The 15,192-nt window shown below is 43.4% G+C and overlaps 1 protein-coding gene across 1 annotated transcript in view; it reads left to right on the forward strand.

Moving 5' to 3' along the window:
* The first annotated feature begins 425 nt into the window (after positions 1-425).
* Positions 426-15,192, forward strand: part of raly (RALY heterogeneous nuclear ribonucleoprotein) — a 118,895-nt gene continuing 104,128 nt past the window's right edge. The window contains exon 1 of the mRNA XM_041959770.1: positions 426-509. The gene's annotated coding sequence lies outside the window, so the exon portion shown is untranslated. The remainder of the gene's footprint in view (positions 510-15,192) is intronic.

The raw sequence follows: 15,192 nt of genomic DNA on the forward strand, positions 1-15,192 counted from the left end.
AACTCCATACTGAAGGAGCAGAATAAATCCCATCGAGCTCGATTATTGTCTTTAGCCCAACAACAAACACTAAGATGATAGTTTAGGGACTCAGTGAACAGCAGCAGCTTGTATCACATACAGGTGTTCATGTTAGTGTGGCTGTGCACATGTGCTGATAACTAAAACCTGTCTGATCAAAGGCATCAGGCAGAAGAATCCGATTTGTTCGCGGTGGATTCGGTTTTGGATGAGATGCCCCTTTAAGAACGTCTCTGGCTGTCTGAGCGCATTTTAGCCAGGTGCCTAATTACGCACGGAGCTCCCAGCGGCCGCTGTGCTGCCCTCCCCCCGCCTCTCAGCGCTCAGTGGTTCGCTCCAGTCGGCGCCGGGCTGCTGTTCATCACCGCCCCGCTGGCCGGCGCGCAGTCGGAGCTTCAGCCGGTTCCCGAGCGCACACCGAGCCTCGCCGCCTGCCCGCTCTTCTCCTCTCGCTTCAGCCTCTTTGAGCGTTTTTGCCTCCTCCGTTGGTAGGTCACTTCTCTCTTCCTCTTTTCTTCCCCTCTTTGTTTCTTTCTTTCTTTCTTGCTGGTTTGCCCCCCTCCTCCTTATTTTTTTTTTTTTTTTGCGCTGAATTTCATCGGCAGTTGGATTTCTCTGTCTCTCTGTTGTCCTGCGAGTCTTCATCGGAGCTTTTCCCCGCTTGTTGCTGGAAGGAAGCCCATCTTCTGGCTTTTTTTGTGTTTATTTCCAGTTTCTTTCATTTCGTTTTGGTGATATTTCCCTCCCTCCTTCTCTTTTCGTTTTAAGAACTATCGCTCTTCTCTTTTCTCTCTATGATCGTACGAGATTTATTTTGATTTTTGTGCATTTAATTCTTCAGTTTGAGCCTCTTTTGTCTCATTCTTGCAGTTTTATTTTTTCTCTTTTTCATGTAAAAGTCAGAGGGGATTGAAATGTCTGTGAAACTTGAGCGTTGCGCACGCAGCATGCCAGGACGCAGCGCGGACGAGGATGCTGATGGTTCTGGTCTCGGTGGGCAGGTGTTGCATGGACAGCTCATCCACGGAACCGCTCGTGTTTCTGGTGGGACTGCTGAACCGTTGTGATGTCAGTGTCGGTGTGTGAATGTGTGTTTGCAGCCACACACACACACTTCAGCAGCCTGTTTCACTGTCGGTCCTCATGAAGCGTACCAGGAGGAGCTGACAGGTCGGGTTTGTTCCTCTGTCATGTCCTGTTCTGCATCCCTGATGTGTTTTATCAGCAGACTGGCTGTTGCTCCCCACAGATATGAAACTCACTGCATGCTGCTGTATTTTCATGACATGTCTTGGCTGGATTTGTTTTGGTGTTTGGCAGACCAGAACTGAGAATTAAATCTGATTTATTGGCCAAATCACTGATCACATTGATTGAGTCTGAGGCATTTCCAGGCATAACAGTATTTAAAAGGATGCTTTAAATTGTGAATTTATTTCCATTGAAAGTTTCAGCTGAGTAAAAACTGTGTTAGAGTGGTGCATTTATGTCCCCTTGCAAAGTTTGGGAAGATGACTTCCTTAAATATGCTTCATTAATGAATACAGATGTTTTGCAGCTGGCTGAAGTGTGAGACGTGTTGGAGCTTTTAAAAAACTGTCAGAATGAGTATGCTTCACAGTAAAAGTGCTGAAAATCTGTGACGTTTGGAAAATACAGGGACAAAAATGAGCAACAGAAAACATAAGAAGTGACTGAATTTATCTGGACAGCTGGGAGGGAAATCCACCTCCTCCACACAAATAACATCCGAATTTAAAGCCACAGGCAGGGCCTTATGAATGAACAAGACGTTTACCATTTTCCACGAATAAACACCATTTTAAAGACTCTCGTCATGTGAGAAATGGAGGTTTATGTTGCCAAAACTGTCAGGTGTTAGCTCGTGGGGGGAAGAACACATTCAGGAAGAGCAGAACGCAGTATTTAAAACAGGCGTGCAAATGAAAACATAATCCCATAGTGGCAGCACGCGTCATGCCTCGCGCAGCGCCACGGCTCCGCGTTTATGCATGGAAGTGTTTAATGTGCACAGTGTGAGCTGCTCCGCGTGGCGCGGAGTTGGTGCTGTGCAGTAAGATGCAGCTTCGGGCAGGACTGTAAGGCTCAGGGGAAGAAAAGAGCCTGCAGGATAAGATCAGTGACGCTGCAGGCTGCTGCTGCTGTGGATTGTTGGTTACTCGACGATGTGAAGGCGTTGCGTCGTGATTATTCTCAAGCGGCGTTTTGCAGAGGATTGACGATACCGGGCTATGAATGTGTGCATGGATCAGGCTGCCTGTTGCTGATGTTTATGAGCGAATGTGATTTTTGTTTTGTTTCAATTACAGATGGTCTCAAAACCAGCCATTTGGCAAAACACAAATACTTTCATTTTTTTAGTTTTCCATGTTTTAAACCCACACATCAGATGCAGCTTAAAGCTCCACTAACTGATCATTTTTATGTTACAGGCCTCGTACACTCTCACATGTCTTTGACTCCAGCTACTCTCAGATTGAGGATGGGTGGAGCTATGCTGAGAATTATTGCACATATCTACGAGGAATGGGTCAAAGTGTATTCGGATCAGTCAGATTGGACTGGCAAGAATGCAAAACTTTCCAATACATGGTTAGAGAGAGGGGGAGGGACTGACCTCTCATTCAGAAATGCTTTATTGTTTGTAGAATTTCACAGCAGGAAAACACAAGCGACAGAAAAGCTCTGACAGCTCACTGCCTGCTCTGTTAGCGATTAGCTGGTGGACATAGTACAGCGTTTAGAAGCTAAAAAGCCGTTGATGCTGTTATGATCATGTAATCAATCACCAGGAATTTCATCTTCTATGTAAACTCCACATCCAGAATCCAAATCAGGATGAGGCTCAAAACCAGGATACTCGTGTGCATGTGAACACACCTGAGCTGTTAGAGTGGCCTCTTGTATGAATAAGCCTACAGAGTATTGCCACTCAGCTCTGCGGCTCTGCAGAGTTCTTTGGCCTCTTTTAGCTCATATTTTTGTTTTACAGCACATTGACTGCAGCTCGGCGCTCTCACCAGCCTAATTTCCAGCAGCAGCAGGCAGCTGTTTCTAGTAAAAAGCTCTGATAAGGCCACTGTGCACTACCTGCAGATTGCCGCTCTCGTGCCAAAATCTGTCACACGGCAGGATGCATGCTCACAAAAATCTGACTTTTGTTAAGCCCCGTGTCACTCGTCAGCAAATCCAGGCAAGCCGCATATTACTGCCGTCAGGTGAAAAGCTTGCATCCCAAAAATGGCACAAAGGAAAAAAGCCTTTGTGCTGCATAATAAAACATTTCCAGCATTAATGACCTCTTTGAGAGCATTTTTTTTTTACAACCGTCCGGACTGAAAACGGCACTGTGTTAAAAACGGTGTGTCGGTGGAGGCTTGTTTCACGCACAGGAAAGAAGATAAAATGTAAACCAGAAAGGTCAAATTTGTTGAACAGATCCTGCTTGAAGGCTGAATGAATGAATCAGAATCAGAAACCCTGTGCAGCAGTTTACAATATGAGGAAAGTCTGGATGGGAATATGCAGATGGTATTTGATTGGCCAACAAAGTGCAGTGGCGATCATCGTGAGAAGAAGCGGAGGCCGGTTGGTTTCTTTTTGCTGGACGGGCCTGCGCTTCTCTTCAGAGACCACAGCGTTGACACCTGCTCTGTGACGGCGCAGTCGCTCCACTGAAATGAATGAGTGGGCTGCATTTTTCCACACAGTGCCGGCGTCTCTCTGCGCCTTTGAAAGCAAGAAAGCTGGAGATGAAAGGTTCTCACCTGACAGCTGTGATAATATAACACTTCATGGCAGCACAGCACAAGCAGACGCACAGCTGAGTGACAACAATGGGGGGAAAAAAAGAAGTCGCAGTGAGAACTACAGCGCTGCAGTGCTCATTGTTCCACCGCTGCATGTGTTCCGGCTGCTGCATCGATAGAAGAGAGTGAAATATGGATGAATAAATAATGATTCAGGTTTAAAGTTGGTCGCGTTAATTATTCAGCACCTCTGTGCTGATAATGAATAGATGTTGCTGCACTTTGACTCCATGTGTGGAAACTCATTAGTGTTTGTGCTCTGCAGCGTTGTGTGGGATTTAGTCAGCAATGAGGCAGAGCTGTTCAACACGTGGCTTCTAAGTTGGAGAAAATTGATTTTTGTATGGATTTCAAAGGGAGCGCGTGTGTTTGGAAAGCGATCACATTTAATGCTGGATGTCAGATCTCAACAACCTGAATGTGTTATGTCGGTATCAAAAGTCTAATTCAGAATTTAATTAATCATTTTGCATATTTAAGAAGTTTTTGTCCTTGAGCAGCTGCTTGTGCTAAGTTAATATTTAACTTTGAAGAATTTTGTTAAAATTCTTATGTTGGTTTCTTACAGCGACATGTCAAAAAACGTTGCTTTGGTGTTGGTACTGAAACTCAGGTATCATATCAGAAGAAGCAGCAAAATGTAGTGGAAGTGTTGGTCAGTTTCACTCCCATGTTTAATCATTACTGGTGTAAAACTTGCACAGTTATTTAAATATTGCATCATGTGGATCCTTTGTTCTTTTCCACTGTGGCTTCAAAATGTTGCTCGACTGGTGAGTAATTTGTGTAGAAGTTGTCTCTTAAGGTCAGTTTATACTTTCCATGTCCACACAGCAGTGAGTGTGCACGCAGATTTAAATTTGGCTGCACGTGTGTCACAGCCACTCACGCCGTGTATGTGTGTGTGTGTGTGTGTGTGTGTGTGTGTGTGTGTGGAGTCTACAGTTTGGAGTCTATGAGGACCTTCAGACTTCCCATGTAACACCTGAAGCTTTCAGTCAGATGCTTTTAGCTGAACTGTGTGTGTGTGTGTGTGTGTGGGGTGACAGGAGGTGTGTGTCTTGCTCATCGTCACGTCTTTCAGGACATATGGCGGCTGATTTACTGAATGCTTACACTGTAGCTCAGCGGGTCCATCATTCACTTCATAATTCATAAACCCCCCCCATCAAACCTCAAGCACTTTGTGCGGAAAAGTGTTCTGCTGGAGGTTCACCTCACACCGCTGAACTTTACATACAGCAGCTGTTCTACTGTACACACCACAGATGTCTTTTTTTGTAAGCGATGACCTGGATGACCAGCGTTTCCTCTCAGACGCTCCGCCGCGGCACAGCTGGAGGGTGACGTCTTTGTGGTGCAGGTTGCATCGCTCCAAATGCTCCTCTCGAGGGGATCCTGTAATAGAAATGTGGATTGTAAAACTCGCAGTCCTTTGTAAGTGGGAGATTTCTTTCATTTTTCCTTCCTATTCTCTGTGGCAGTGCTGGTAATTTCCTTGTGGAGTAGCAACACAGAATGAATATTGAAGAAAACACCAGGCGGTCTCTTTTGAAGAAAAAACAGAAACCTTGTGCTGTGTTGCATGTGTGTGTGCAATTTACATTAAAGAAAAACAAATACACACTGTTTAATGATTACAGTCGATAGAAATTTAAATGTTTACCCAGAACCATGTTTATACCACATTATTCAGTGCCAATGTGTGCATATACATACACTGACTGTCAGCAGCGACCCACCAGAGAAGCTTCAGGCGGTTTACAGTAGCGTAAATCACTGGAGCTGCAACAAAGCACGCAGCTGTTGGTTCGAACAGATTTAAGGAAACGTTCTCCCACAAATATGCTCCTTAATTCTGTTCTCATTCACACTGGCAACAGTTTCACTCGGTAGAGAACTGTACTTGTGCTTTTGGAAATTTGTGACAGCATGGCCAAGACGACTGTCGAGCAGCTGTCTGAGCCGTGTTCCTTCGGACGAAACCGAGTGTTTTTCACGAGACATCAGGACATTTTCCAGCCGTGTTTGTGGCAACAAAACTGGGTATTTTGAGCCAAAGCGTGATCTTTTACTAACCCTAACCAAGTGGTTCGTGTGCCTAAACTTGACCAGACCTTAACCGCAGCATTGTCACAACGTCAACTTGAAAAAGAAACGGAGAGATAAGGAAACGTAAAGTTCCTTAGTTTCTGGTCTTAAAGGTGGACTGTTGCGGCGGGTCTGCAGGGGCTGATGGCTTTAACTTCATCAGCTAAACGATAGCGAACAGTGTCAGGCTGGTGGCTGCCGTATATGCCCGCAACAACATGATCATGATCATTACCAGTCAGCTGGCAGCCAAGCAGCAGGTGGAGCTTCAGAGCTCTGCTTGAACTAAGGCAGCGCTCCATTTGATGCTTGTAATCTTGCGGAGGAAAATAAATCAATTCACAAACGTGCTGAACTGACCAAACGTAATAAATTCAAAGGTTGGGATCGTTGAATTTGCTACAGACTGATTTGGTTTTCATGAATCTTGGTTTCATCGTGGTGATTGGTGATTTATGAGCCCTTTGAGTCTTCACCCATCCTCTGTCTGTTTTAATAGCTTTTTTTCCATTTTAGACATTAAATGCACAATAGGAAACAAACCTGAAGCTACTCCTCAACTTATGTATATTTTATCTTCCGTGCTTGTAAAGAAGAAGCTCTCGCGCTTAATAAGGATGAGGCATTTTCATTTGAGTTATTTATTACACAGAAACAAATCACAGCTATTTCCACACAAATCCAACCTCACAGCGTTTTACTTAAATGATCTATATCACTGTTTCCCCTCGACTCATTAAGCCGTGAGCTCTGATAGCTGGAAAATTGCCCCCATGGCTTGAAAAATGTAAATACAGTGGAAACTCATTACACACACACACACACACACACACACACACACATTTGTGTTACCATCATTGGGGACATTTCACCGACTTACATTCATTTCCTGGAGACTAACCCTAACCCTCACTTTAAACCAAGTCTTCACCATAAAATTAAATGATTTATATTATGGGGATGTTTCTGTCCCCATGAGGAAGGTGATTTGTTAAGTCCCCACATGAGAAGCACACACACACACACACACACACACAGTTTTACCATAATTGCCCATATATCATGATCTAAATATCCATATAGGAGCCACTTCAAACCGTTAACATTCCCCGAATTAGTCCCAGAAATGCAATCAGCTTGTAAGAATCAAAATAAAAAAAAGGGTCTGCAGAAGAAATGAACATGAAATCGAAATAACTGAACTGCAAGAGATATTATATCTGTGGGTTTGAAGTCAGTATGGGGTCATTGTTTCAAAGATATTACAGCCACAAATAATTTAAAAGCTACTGCAAATACATGAAATGTAGCAGATAACACGGACTGTCCAACTGACGTGCTTAATCTCTGTTTTGCTGATTTTCCCACAAGCCGCTCGCTGCAATTTTTAGCGCACGGTGGAGAATACAAAGACTGAACTCATCAATTTTTCTGATTGTAAAGAGAGGCAGTGGTTTCACTGAAGCCCGAGCAATTTATATTAATGCCGAAGGAGTTTGTGTCCAAAACGAGAGCCGCGTTTCGGAAGAAAAGGGCATTTCTACAAAGTGCAGCATGTGATCAAAATGAATCCGAGTACTGTTTCAAGCAGCAGCCACGAGTAGCAGGTATGAATTTTGATAAATGCAGAAAAAGTGTTAAACATGGCGTCAATAAGCAACAAAGCAAAACAAACAAAAAAAAAAATAATGAAACGTGGTGTAATGTACTTTTCTTTTAACACGTCTTCTTCGGCCCACTTCCTGTCACCCAGGGGCTCTGCAAAGATGCTAGCTAGCAGGTAGCGCTAGCAGGAAATCAAACATGTCCCCCAAATGTCTAATATCTATACGTTAGGACGACTGTTAAACGGCATTAAACATGTAGAAATGTCTGCTGATTTGGGTGAAACTGACCCGCAAATAAACTCACACTCCATGAGGATTTTACAAGGTTTTTCTTGCCATTTTCCACTTGGGATTCATTACATGTTCTGCACCAAGACAGTCATTATTTTTCCCAGAAACATGAGTTCAAAGGTCCAAAACCATTTTTTTTATATATTGATGTTTGAGGCGTTTTTATTTCCTTGCTGGGAAGCTGGAGTGGAGAGATGACAGCGGAGAGGAAGATGGAGAATGACATCCAGAAAAACAAATTCATGGTCAGCTTCTGAACCTCCAGGCCTGCAGCGAGGCCCAGTGTGAAACCAACACTGACAGACTGGACCAGGCAAAACTCTTGACCTTGAATGAAATGACGTTTATTTTATTAATATTAAGTAACGGAGGAGTTTTAAAGGGACTCATTCAAGTTCTTGGCTTTATTTTAAATGAGTATTGCATCTGTGTTACAAAGATTTGACAAAGCAAAGACATGAGTTATCAAAGGATTTCTTCAGAAGTTCCTGTAGAGGCACAAACCTCCTGCAGTATGTCACACACACAAACCACATACACACACTGCAGCAGATACTACCACACCCTGTGGAAGCCAACCATAACACCCCAACACACACACACACACACACACTCTCTCACACACACACAGTGACGCCAGCAGCGAGCTGAACATCACTTGAGAGCAGATTGGGGTTAACAGTAACACACACACACATATGCTCGGTGTTCGGCCAGAGTAACTCACACCTACACGTAGACTGGAAACACACACGCACACACACACACACACACACACACACACACACACAGCCAGAGGGTGCAGATAAAGCAGGTGTGACATCTAAACATGTCTTTCTGTCTGTGAGTCCAGCACAGACTGGTTTACTGATAACTAAAAGGGGAATTTGCATGAAATCTTCTGTCACCGTTTGTTTTTTTATTTATTTTGATTATATTTCAACAGAATATTTTCTGAAAATCCAGTAGAGAAACTTTTACATTAACTAAGCAGGAATGTCTGTTTTTGGGTGATCCACTTAATGATATAAGTTAACAACCACTGAAAGATCCTGCAGATCCAATGCTGCCATAAAGCAGCCGCGCACCTTCAAAGATCCAATACAACCACGTTTGTTAAGGGAAGTGATGCCTCAGTAATCTACCAAAATTCTCTGATATTATTTGGTTTTGGTTTTAAAAATGATGAAGAAATGTGATGTTTGCAGTTATGTTATGATTACATGATAATGCTGCTGCAGGCGGGGAGGCGTTCCGTCACGGGATGTTCTGCTGTCGGCCAGGGGCGTGTTCATTGCTTTGCCACGTTCTCCAGCAGAAATGTCCGAATGCACCAGCGGCGGATATCACAGGTCTGTAGTTAGGATTTACATTCGTTGACAAACCAGTGGGTCAGTGCGTTAGTTGTACCTTCTTGGTGTAGTGTTGCTGCCAGACGACGGCCTCGGATGGACTGACTGAGCTTGTGTAGAGGAGGACGTCAGCCACGGCTGGAAATTAAATTATTTACATTTCGTGATGATCACAGATTTTTTTTTCCGTCTGTCAGAAAGATTCGGGGGCCGATGTTGACGAAGCCGATGCTGTCAGCTGCCTGACAACTAAACATAATGATGCCAGAAACTAGCAGCTTCCTTTTTAACAATGCTGTTTTTGTTTGCTTGTTTGTGTCTCCTGGGTTTGATTTCCTGACAACAGAGCTCATGAATATGCTTTAGTGCAGCCGCTGGACTGACTGCTGATGGACTTGGCTGACTGGTTGTTTACTGACTAGTCGATTGACTGACTTGTCTGCTGTCTCTGTTCCGCTCACAGTCTTTGTCAGCATCTCTCTCTCTCTCTGCACTCTCCTTTATTCTTGATCTCTCTCCAAAATTTTCCACTAAACTCTCATTAATGCAAATTGCCTGTGCTCTCTCTTTGCTCCAACATTCACAGCCTTCCTCTGTGTGTGTGTGTGTGTGTGTGTGTGTACGCGTGTGCGTGTGTGTGTGTGTGTGTGTGTGTGTGCGGTGTGTGTGCGGTGTGTGTTTATGTCTGCGTGTGTGCTCACAGTCAGGAGTCAAGAGGAGTCCTGACATTTAGAAACTCAGCCACCCCCCTGATTCAGCAGAAACACAGCAACAGATTGAAACCTCTCCTCCTCCTCCTCCTCCTCCTCCTCCTCTCTCCATCATTTGCTTTCCTCCTCTTCATCTCCTCTCTGTCGCTCTCTGGTCTTTCTCTTTGTACCTCTCTCCATCTGTACGGCGTCATTTGTAATGTATTTCGCTTAATGTCGCTGCCGGTTCACTTTAAATTCTGGCTTTTGTTAGTGTGACAGACTCGGAGCATCCTCTGGCATTTTCAAACCTATAGTTTGTTGGCTTTGGTCCAAATCTGTGGATGAGTTGTGTTTTTGGTTTCTTTTCACACGGAAGAAAATTCAAGCGAACCTGAATGTGTCACAGAGAGCCACATGAGAACGGTCACACTGGATGAAGGTTCTGGGTCGGGGTCTGGCACAGCTCAAATCCTCTCTTCTTCAGCCGCTGTCGTAACGTTTAGAGCTCGCCCCTGTTTTTATTTGGGATTTGCAGAAGCTGTCTGATGCAGTCATCTGCCCAAATAGTGGTTAGACCTGGATTCATTCTCCGGCTAGCTGCTACCAACTGTTGGTTTTGCTCAGTTTGGTCAGATGGAGGTCGTATCACAGTCCCACGACAAACAAGACGCTCCAGAATTCATTTGTGACCACTTCCTGTCCACTTTGACCACTTCCTGTAAAGTTAGACAACGATTGCTGAATCTGATCCAACCAGATCAAGTGTTAAACTACATGTGACCAAAAATCCACAGAGTCTCTAAAATTTTCCTGATAGACCACCATTGTAAAAGAGATGTTTGCAGACAAGGCACCATGAACAGCTGACAAGGTTAAACTTTTATTCGACTGTTTGCCGTATTATAGGGTCTGAGATTTCAGATTTTAAACTTAAGTGAACTTAATTAGTTCCAAACAAATTTCACTGACTGATTGCAAAGCCCCTTGAAGTAGCATCTGCAATGCAAGTTAAAACCATGTTTAAAAAGAGGTCCTCGGATTCCTCTCGCAGTTTTGATGTTTTTTTCAGGACTCAAACACGTCATTCAGAGACACTGTGATGGACAGAGCTGCAGCAGCTTCAGCCTGAAAATCAGCATCAGCAGAGCAAAAGTGAGACACGTCAAAAAGTCTGAATAAATAAGCTGATGCCAATCAGCTAATGCAAGTGACTTCAGTGCTCTGCAGGATCTCACAGTCTGCACCATCCTGTTGGCTGTAATGTCATGAAATGCTCCACTCACTCATTTCTGTGTTTATTGTATCTTGTTCTGATTTGTAAGTGCTGTATCATGAGCTTCTAAGTCATTAAAACAATGCTCAGCACACCTTCTTAAATTTTTCATGACCTTCCTTCAATGCTTAACGCAGTATTATTCCTAAAAATGAGCCTAAAATAACCTCAGAACTAAAATCATCTGCGGCAGAATGTTCTTAGAGATAATGGTAGTTAAATATATGCAGGGTGATAAAATATATATGAGTTATAGAGAGAATTAAAAAACAACAAGCTTGAAAGTTGAAGCCAGTGATGGGGGCAGATGAAGGGAGGGAAGAAGAAGAAGAAGAAGAAGAAGCATGGACATTAAGAAAGGAAGCAAGGAACAGAGAGGAGGACAAATCAAAGGAGGCAGTAAGAAGAATAAGAGAAAGGGAAGAAAACTGAGGAGAGTAAAGGAAGTGGACACAAGGGGAGAGAAAAGGGAGAACCTGATGAAAGGTAGCGAAGAAGAGGAGAAAATGTGCAAGAGGAGTCTAGAGGAGGAGAACTTGCAGAGTGTGTGTGGTTGCATGAGTGTGTGTGCGTGTCTAATGACTGATAAAGCGAAGCTGGCAATGAATTATAGATGCAGCCGAGGTGAAATTTTCATGAAAATGTTACTAAGCCATTCAAAGATTAGTCAAACAACCTCAGACAAGACCTGAAAGACGGAGCGATGAAAGGATGCAGGGAGGAGAGGACGAAGATGAAGAATGAGAGAAGGGGGAGAGTAGAGGATAACAGGATGGGTGGGTGAGGTAGAGAAGGAGAAGCGTGGATGAAAGGTAAGAAGGACGAGGAGGAGGAGGCGAAAAGAAGGACGGTGGAGACCAGGAGCTGAGGAGAATAAGGAGGTGAAGAGGAACATGGAAGTAAAAGGATGAAATGGAGAGGAGAGCAGGAGGTAGAGAGGGGCCAGGGGAAGGAAGGAGAGGAGGAGTTCAGTGTGTTAGCATGCTAGCATTTGCTAATTAATATCAAACAAAAACTGAAGCTGAGGCTGATGGGAGTGTCTGTAAAGCAGGGATGGGGAACTTTTTTCCTCTCAAAGGCCGTTTCAGTTTTTATAAAGTCCTTCCAGAGCCTTACTAAATTACTGAACACATATATCACACTAACTTCAATGTGACGGCTGCAGCTGCTTCTCTTTGGCGAGGCCTCCGATGCCAGGTAGTGACGATGAAGACGATGATGCTCCTTGCAGCTGGTTTTCCAGGTTTGGGTCGGCACGTTCTGAGCAGAACTGAGTCAGCTGCTGTCAGCAGAAAGATTCAAACTCCTTATAAAGGGGAAATCCTCAGGACGTACATTCAGCTTACAGAGCTGCAGCAGAGGGAGGTTGTTTTGAGCTCATCTTTTCTTTGCAGCACAGTGGTTTCAGGTTTCAGGTTTCAGGTTGTCAGGCACATCAGCTGGATGCACATTTCACAGTATAGCACATATGTTCAGTTCCTTTTGTTTACTTTTCATGTCCTGAAGCCTCTTCAGCTGAAGGAGTTTTCACACTCAACAGCATGTTCAGATGTCAGAGCAGCTTCTGTTCCTGCAGAGTAGGAACATGCAGCATTTCCTTGTTCGCCACAGCTTTAATTTCACTTCAGATGCAGAAGCAGAGAGCTGAGGAGCTGCTGGAGCTCGAGCTTCAGCTGTGAGAGGATCGTGGTAATGATAAAGGTCAAATCACACAGACACTTGTTCTCACTGAGTTTCCACATCAGGTTTTCCTTCATCTCTATGAATTATCTTCGGATAATCTTTGGAACAGGTTAATTTGTCCATTTCTTGCAGCTCCACAGCAGCAACAAGGCTCCTTCACAAATACTCCTTCTGAATGAGGTTTTAGCTTCTTAGCTCACAAAACTTACCTGCTTAACCCTGTCTCTGTCAGGATATGGTCTCTGAAAGCTGCTTGTTGGGCTACCAAACTCCACTGAAGAGCATTTATTGAACTTTATTGAAGCACATTTGTCCTCACAGCTCATCCAGTTTAGCGTATTTTAGATTCACATTTTTCACGACTGCCAGCTCGTCCCCACAGACTAACTGGCTTAACTTTTACTACTTGGAAAATGCAACACTCTGCATCTTTGTTGGTTTTGTTGACAGTCGCCACGATGGCTTGACGTGACATCATCGCAATGTGCGTGTTGTGTTCAGCGACCAGTATGAAGGACGCGTTGCAGACAGAATCACAGGCACCGTCACACCTTGTTGAAGTCAGCGATACCTGCACCATTGAGAGAATCCTGATGGGCAGCATCACCACTTGGGTGGTGCGGTCAAAAGAACACACCATCAGATCTCTCAGATTTACACCAGGTGGTGCAGGATGGAGGATCATTCAAGTTCAATCACCCCAACAACAGACTCATGTCTCTGCTCTGCCACAAATTCCATTCAAAACGTTCCAGCAGTCGTTTTTTAGCCTTTTACTTTAGCTTTAGCTTAGTTAATGAGGTACGCAGTAACCTCATTAACAGCAGTTTTGGAGAACTTGAGAGGACTTTCTCAAACTCTGATGATACCTCACACCTTGACCAGCCCACATAATGATTATGTCTCAGTTGAGGTGGAATGAAACAGCAGCCAAGAGGAAGAGAAGGAAGGAAGGAAAGACTGAGAGCCAGAGAGAGTTGAAAACGTCCTAAACAAGTGTGTTAAAGAGTGTGTGTCAGAGGAAACACTCTGATTGGTTCAGGCTCATTTCCCAGCAGCTCAGTGATTCTGCAACAGAGGACACACACATGTTCAGCTTCATTACCTGCTCTGTTTTGACCTTCTGCTGTTACACTGATAACCAGTTAATTAATACGACCCTTCCAACACACAGATGCACGCAGGCGTGCACACACACACACACGCACACGCACATGCACACACACCAGCCCTGTGTTATAGCCCGTAATGTAGTACCATGTACACCTGAAATAAATGGTCAAACGCGTGTGTGTGTATGTGTGTTTGTGTGTGTGTGTTTGGTCTAATTACACTCCCCAGGCATTATAGGTTATTTGCATTAATAACACCATCATTGGCTAATTTACATTTAACAACACTGTTTACAGTCATTATCGGTTTAGTGCTGACTGCTGTTCCACATGATTTAACCCCAACAAACAACAATGGCCGTGTAAATAACTGATATATACTGTCTTCAAATAAAAAAGTAGTAAAATGTAAAATAATTATTATAACATTATTTTTAACCAGCTGATGATAAATGTGTGAACTGAAGCGGTTCAGACTAGAGATCACACCTAAACCCAAACACACACACACACACACGTATTCACAAGAACATGCAAATCTAATTGGCTTCATCATGTCCTGAGCTTTCAGTCTACAAACTGGTCTTCATCTGCAAATTCTATTCAGCTAATTGAACAAGGCTGCATACAAGAGATTATATAGTGGACATTTAGCTTCAGACTACGCTGTAAGAACCACACAAGGAAAAGAGTTTATCACACGAAGCACACGTTTTCTTTTTAGGAAAAAATATACAAACACATAATAATGTATAGTAACAGAACACTTAACACTTTATTTATGCATCAGTCTTATTGTGTAGCATGTTTCTGTTTATCTAGACCAATCTCCAAGGAATCATATGCATATGACAGGAAGTAGTTTCCTTTATGTAGCGACTTAAACCACAGGACCCGTCCAGTATCGACCCCCTTGTGTGAAGGTGGGGTTGCATTTAACCTGCAAAACCCCAGCATCATTTTTGTTCCGCTAACGTCCTGTATCATCACCATGTTTTCATCTTATCATTTTATTTTTTTACTTGGTATGGTTTGTTTATTTACAGGTGTGTAAATATATGTACTCACATATGTATTACAGTATGCACATACAGTTATTTTACTACTAATCATTTTGTGCACACAATTCCTTTGGGATTAATTAAGTTCTATTATATATTTAATATTTAATGAAATTTAAGCAGTGCAGTATATAATCTGAACAATAAATATACTAAAGTTTGTTTAAAAGGGGAAAATA

The sequence above is a fragment of the Chelmon rostratus genome, chromosome 2 (assembly GCF_017976325.1).
Source record: "Chelmon rostratus isolate fCheRos1 chromosome 2, fCheRos1.pri, whole genome shotgun sequence".
In the NCBI taxonomy this organism is placed as follows: Eukaryota; Metazoa; Chordata; class Actinopteri; order Chaetodontiformes; family Chaetodontidae; genus Chelmon; species Chelmon rostratus.